Source organism: Hemiscyllium ocellatum, unplaced genomic scaffold (assembly GCF_020745735.1).
Source record: "Hemiscyllium ocellatum isolate sHemOce1 unplaced genomic scaffold, sHemOce1.pat.X.cur. scaffold_118_pat_ctg1, whole genome shotgun sequence".
Taxonomy (NCBI): Eukaryota; Metazoa; Chordata; class Chondrichthyes; order Orectolobiformes; family Hemiscylliidae; genus Hemiscyllium; species Hemiscyllium ocellatum.
This window is the reverse complement of record NW_026867701.1, coordinates 50,093-57,044: the sequence shown is the minus strand read 5'-3', so window position 1 is coordinate 57,044 and position 6,952 is coordinate 50,093. Positions and strand designations below refer to the sequence as shown.

The 6,952-nt window shown below is 43.7% G+C and overlaps 1 non-coding gene across 1 annotated transcript; it reads left to right on the top strand.

Moving 5' to 3' along the window:
• Positions 1-592: 592 nt before the first annotated feature.
• Positions 593-674, top strand: trnas-gcu (transfer RNA serine (anticodon GCU)). The gene has a single exon. It is a non-coding gene; the product is annotated as a tRNA-Ser (tRNA).
• The last annotated feature ends 6,278 nt before the right edge of the window (positions 675-6,952 follow it).

Here is a 6,952-nt window from a genome sequence, read left to right as displayed (position 1 = left end):
AGTCTTATTTAGGATTTGGAAAGTGTTCTGTACAGAAGTGCGTGTCAAAAACATCTGAGCAGAAGAAAGGTGTTCCGAATAATGACATTGAGCACAATGAACTCTCCTCCAGTCTGGAAAACAATTTCTCACTGGCAATTTAATAGACAGTAGAAAATAGGTGCAGGAGTAGGCCATTCTGCCCTTCGAGCCAGCACTACCATTCATTATTATCGTGGCTGATCATCCTCAATCAGTATCCTGTTCCTGCCTTATCCTCATAACCCTTGAGTCCACTATCCTTATGAGCTCTATCCAACTCTTTCTTTAAGGAACACATCCTTCTTACTCGAGTTCTTCATTCCGTTGACTTCAAATCTTCACAGAATTCAACAGACTTTGTTACATAGTCTTTTCTTCATTTTTGTTCAGATCACTGTGAGCAGAGTGTCACAGTGGGAATGCCGTTGTCCCACAACCCAGAGGCCAGACCATAGTCTTGGAACCGTACTGTGCTATTTAGCATTTCACCAGACCAGGGAGAAATATCTGCTGTTCTGCATAATTTACGCAATTCACTTATTCATGAGTTCATACCCATGCTATTGTATGTGATGAGATGGCCGAGAGGTTAAGGCGATGGACTGCTTATCCATTGTGGTCTGCACACGTGGGTTCGACTCCCACTCTCGTCGGTGTTTTCAAAGCTGCTACGTTTGTATGCTCACACCTTTCTTATTGAAATTGGAACACCAATGGTCAATTTATATGCATCGACGCTATTATAAAATCTCAAAGAATAATTTGAGTCAGTTGCTTAAACTGCATTGAAACGTATATCGCATTGGGATAATGAAAAGTAACGCGATTTTCTTTTTCAAGTCAAGCTGCTGTGACCTTTTATCATATGAAAGAGATCCAGGAAAACCAAAATACAAGAGATGCGAAGGGCATGTTTATGTAATGGGATTCTTAATGACGGTTTTGTCAAATGAAATCTGGAGCAGGTTGAGTAGAAGGTATTCATCTTGGTGAGAAGAGTACAGCGAAACAACACAAAATAATGGAAATATTTCAAAAGGGGCGTGGCGTGGGTGTTGGGGTACAGAGAACTGGCTATAAATGCACAGTAGAGAATTGCAGACATGGGTGCCATGCATGGATACGGAGAGACTTACACAATGGTCTCTCCCTCGCCCGTTGCTCTCGCCATTGATTAAGGCTGGACACAAGACACAGATAAACACAAGATGTGGGAAGCAAGCTCCAAAACGTTATGCACACACTGGATGCATCACATTGAACCATGAACAACTGGAGAAGGAGCATGTTCACTGTAGGGAGTGAACATAACCTGTGGATCAATAATCGCAAATTCATGCAGCATTAGCACGAAAAATGATTTAATGTGTCTTTATACGCATGTCATTAATAGACGTTTCGTTCTAATACTCGTGTGGTTGAAAGAAGAGGACACCACATGTCAAGATGGATGACAACGTAACCAAGTTTGCTTTGAAATTGAGATCCATTTATTCATTGTACACAGTGGACAAGTTCATTTTAAATAATACAAACCACATTCCCTCACCTGGAATAAAAGTGTGATTTCATTACAAACATTGCCCTTGCTAAGTAGCAGTTACACAACATGAAAAATATGCTGTAATTTTTATTGAGCATACATCAGTTAGCACCATTATCTAACTTCGGATTGAATGCAATATGCACATGATAAACAATATTTAAGAAAGAATGTCTTTTGGAAGTAATGATTCGGTGCTGAGGAAAAATAATATTAAATTCACATGATACGGATATTCCACCAATGGCTCCAATGGTGGAAATGGTCAGTGGGAACTATTTCTAAGTTGGTATAGAGGTGTGTGAGTTGCAAGGGTTGGGAGCTCCCACCTCATCTGGAGCAGCGTCTGCTCACATGGACCAGGGAGCATTGGGGCAGCAAGCTGGGAGTTCCCACCACACCTGGAGCAGCTTTTAGTTACTTGGAGTAGCAGGGAGCACTGGGGCAGCGGCTTGGGAGATCCAACTTCACCCGGAGCAGCTTCAAATGATGTGGAGCAGCAGGGAGAATTGGGACTTCAGACTGGGAAATCCAGCCTCACCTGGAGCAGTCTCTATTGACATGAAGCAGCAGGGAGCATTGGAACATCAGACTGCGGGATCTTACCTAATTTGAAGCATCTTCAGTAGACATGGAGCAATACGCTTTGCGAGATCCGTCTGTGAGCTCCACTCTCACTTGGAGCAGTTTTTAATGTCAAGTAGCAGCGGGAAGCATTGGGACATCATAGTGATAGATCCAACCTCAAATGGACCGCTTGCATTGACACGGAGGAGGGAGCATTTGAACATCAGAGTGGGAGCACCAACCTCACAAGGACCAGCTCTTAATGACACGTAGCACCTGGGAGCATTTGGGCATGAGAGTGGTAGATCCAACCTCAACTGTACCGCTTCTATTGACATGCAGCAGGGAGCATTGAGGCATCAGACTGGGAGCCCCAACTTAAATTGGAGAAGCTGCTATTGACATGGAGCAGCAAGGAACATTGGAATGTCAGGTTGGGAGCTCCAACCTCACCTGGAGCAGCTGGTATTTACATGGAAGAGAAGGGAGGATTGGGACATTAGGCTCGGGGAAAAGATATTCAACTATTTTAGTCTGAAGTAAAGTAGGTTTCAAAACTCAGATGTTAATTGATTTATGAATAAACTTTCCCAGGAAAATAATTCATACTTTCGATACTAAAGACAGGTCCTGCAACAGAGAGAAATGGGAGCGATGTTTCATGTCTTTGTCTTTTCTTTTCTGGCCGACTCTGCACTGGATTACATCACCGGAAGAACGTTTTCACTCATTTCATATTGTTCAGTTTCCTGCAAATACGGACAGGTCATTAACGTAATCTAAATCTGAAAATTAATGGGAATATGCGATGTTATGATTAGGCTGGAGTTTACCTCTAATTATGGTGAAAACGCAGCAAAGTAAGTTGCAATTTTCTTGATCAGGAGCGACCTCATTGATTGGCTGCTCAAATTGTGAATGGTAGTTTTTTTTAAGACAATTTGAAGTGGATCATTGATGTTGATTATTTTTGTTCTTTGTTCACCTTGTGACTGTTACTGTTATGGCTCATGTCATTGTCAGCACCACAGCTCTGCAGCGTGTAAAATTTCAGCTGTGCATCTGGCCAGTGGTACAGCCATTCTTATAGCTGGCTGCGGATCAGGCAGGTGCAAGGTCAACTTTTGCTTGGCGCAAGCGCATTGTGGAGAATCAGCACACATCCAAACTTTTTTTTTGTTACACTGAGGTGGATAATATTTGAATTTTTCATCTCCACGAACGAATATTCGTTTACTGTCTTCGATCAATTAAACATTACCAAGAGCTCTCAATGTTAAAAATCACATTGCATCAGATTGTACCGAACAAGCATATTTGGAAGCGCCAGTGTTCCGTGCACTGTTTCTTCATCAGGTGGTTGTCAACTGTTGGACTCTAATCTGGCTTTGTATGATTTTAAAATTTGTCCACCCCAGTCCAACACCAACACATCTAAGTGATGGGTACTATCGACACCACGAACGGTCAGTTAATGTCCAGATGATCTTCCAAAAGGTCGCGCATATTGACACACACATCAGGTTTCTGCAGAAAGACACCCACCTGATGAAGGAGCGGCTCTCTGAAACCTAGTGTTTCCAAATAAAATTGCTGGACTATGCCCTGACGTTGTGTCATTTTTAACTTTGTCTACCCAACTCAAACACTGGCACTTCCATATCATAGAGAACGTCAGTCATGTCCCAGCGCTGTCAGAGAAGGCAATCTTGGAATAGCCTCACTCATTGTTCAGAAGGTACGTTTAATTTTCAGAAACCAACCCACTCAATCCTGAATTACTACAGATTGTTAATGTGCTGAGCTGTTTGTTTTAGCTTTACATTAAATGGAAGCCGGTTAGCTCAGTCCGCTGGCTAACTGGTTTTTGGTATAGAGTGAGAATAACAACGTGGGATTAACTGTCGCACTGTCTCAGGGTGCCAGAAGGCTCATCATCTCCTCTGCTTACGTGATCTGTAATACAATGTGACTCTAGTGAGTAGGAATGCACCTGTCGATGTCAAGCATCATCATCATTGCCATTGATTGCCTTGGTCATTTGGTCACAATGACCAGGAACGGGACTGAGTCCTTTTAATACTCACTGATTTAACGGGATACAGAAAAACGTTGTGAAAATAGACTTGAATGAAAACTGGGTTGCCAAGGGTCGCTGCGTTGTTTACAGAAAATGTTACATTATCACAGGGCTTCTCACTCGGTCGGCTTCAGTTCGGCACAGAATTCGATTCAACCACACTTCACGAACATGCTTCTGTAAGATCCTACAGACAACATGAAACACACTGCACTCATCATTAATATTCACCATGGCTTCATCCAAGGACATAATGCACAGTTTTCATGAATACTGAAGACATAAGAATGTCATGCAAGATTAAATTGAATTTCAGTTTAAATTGTTAAGTGATAAGAATCTCGAGTAAGATACAGAACGCCCGAAATTCATGTTTATTACCGTGGTCAGAACTCTAGTCAGAAAAAGGGGAAATCTGTCCCTGAATCCCCAATATCTAACCGGCAGTTTGCTCCATGTGTCTAGTTGGAAACCTGTGTGAAGGAGCATGCAGCTTGAAAGAGCATCTGGGAGAATCCTGCACTGTCTGATCTGAAGCTACAACAGCAGCTGGTAGAGCGGTGGGATAAAGGGGAGGACCTTGGTATTCCGTGGTGTAGATTCACATTGTCCTCATCATGCTATTGTTTAAAATCCTCTGTCAGAAACAGCACAGACTGAGAGGAATAGGAGGGGGCCATTTCACCCGCCAGCGCTACCCCGCCATTTGACATAATTACGGCTGATCGAACAGGTCAATGTCTTTTCCCAGCCCATCTACATCAACCTATCACCCAAAGGGAAAAAGACACTGAATAAATCGAAACACTCAGTGCAACCGTGGGAGGGAACTGTGTTGAAAGACAGTGGGTATCTGCAGTGGGTTTTGTGAATGCGCAGCCGATTGCTGGCTTATCATATTTCAGATGATATGATTTTCTTAAAACTCACCACCAAGAAAGTGAGGAACCTTCTCTGGTCAGTAGCAGGGACGAGAACTCCAGACGATGGGAACTGACGATGAAGCAGCAGAACAATCATTGAATCAGCTGAAATCTGAACTAAATTGCAATTCTGGCGGGAATCAAACCCACAAACTGTGAATCGCGATCTTAACAATGCAGTAGATGTCCACCACGTCTTTCATTGTGCCACTGAGCTGCACTAGCCTCCATTTTACTGCACCGAAAGTTACAGTATTCAACTCTTTCAATAAATATCTGTTTATCTTCGCCCCACCTTCCAGTACCTGCTCCTTATCCGTGCATGCTCTAGCTCCTCAAGTGTTCGGCTCAATACTCCTGAAGTAGTTTGATGACTCTTAGCTTTAGCACACGTTCAAACAGTGAGTTCCAGACAAACAACCGTCTCCGGATGTAAACATTCTTCCTAAATCTTCACTGAATATCCTCTCTGTAGCGTTTCATCTATAACCCTGGTTATTTACCCTTCCCATAAGAAGTTTATTCCTGTCAAACATATCTATTCCATTTCTGTGCACGTTAATCAATTTCTCTCTCAGCTTTCTCCGCTCTCAGATAGAGAGCCCCAGTCGAGCTCATCTATCTTTGCATTGGCGAGAGTGTAGTACTTTAAAAGCACAGAACGTCTGGCAGCATCCGAGGAGGAGGAGAATCGATGTTTCGGGCATAAGCCCTTCACCAGGAAAGAGGCTTTTGAGTCGGGGTTGAGGGAGGGGAATGGGGTTGGTGGTCAGGTAGCTGGGAAACCGATAGATGGATGAAGAGAGGTAGAAGGTGGTAGTTTGGAGGGGCAATGATGGCCGGGTCCAGAGAGCAGTGCCTAGCTTAAGGCTTGGGATTGGGATAATGTTGGGGGAGGTGAAATGAGGAAGCTGTTGAAATACACATTTATCCCGTATGGTTGCAGGGTCCTAAGGTGGAACAAAAGATTTTCTTCCTCCAGGCATCGGCTGGCAATGGAATGTCGGTGTTGTTTTTTCCCGAAACATCGATTTTCCTACTCCTCAGATGCTGTCTGACGTGCTGAGCATTTCCAGCACTACACTCTCGACTCTGAGCTTCAGCACCTGCAGCCCTCACTTTCGCTTATCTTCGCAGGGGGAATGGTCGAGCTCAGGTACCACGTTGATAAATCTCCTCTGACCACAATCCCGTCCAAACGCACGTTTCCTGAAGGCTGGCAATCACAACAGAATAAAGTTATCAAAAGAAGTGTAGAAACATCGGAACCAAATCAGCTGGTCTAGTGCATCTGGGGAGAAATTTTCGAGCCAAACCATCCGCCTTTGGAATGAATGGTATGTGTAGATGGGGCAGGAACGTGAAAGAAGATATTCTGGGTCTAAAATGATTGAACTCCATGTTGGGTACTGAAGATTGCACTGTCTCTCATTCGGAAATGACGTGCCACTCTTCCAACTTGCACAGGCCATGCGGGAGCTCTGCAGCAGACCAAACTGACATGGAGGCATGGGAACACAGTGGGAATTTGCAGTGACAGGAATCTAGAAGCTCAAGTTCTTTTTCTGTTTGCAGACAGAACATAGGTGTACTCGCGTTTGTCACCCATTCTGTTTTTTTCTCCCCAGTCTTGACGAGATCACATTGTGAGCAGGAAATGCAGCTTGCTAAATTGAGTGAGAGGCAGATAAATCACTGGAACTTTAGACAGTGAGGAGAGACATCGTAAACAAGTAGCATTGCATCTTCTGAGATTTCGTGCAATTGTGCAATATGGGGAAGTGTTGGGGGCCAAAGAGGACTGGATAATGGTGCTCA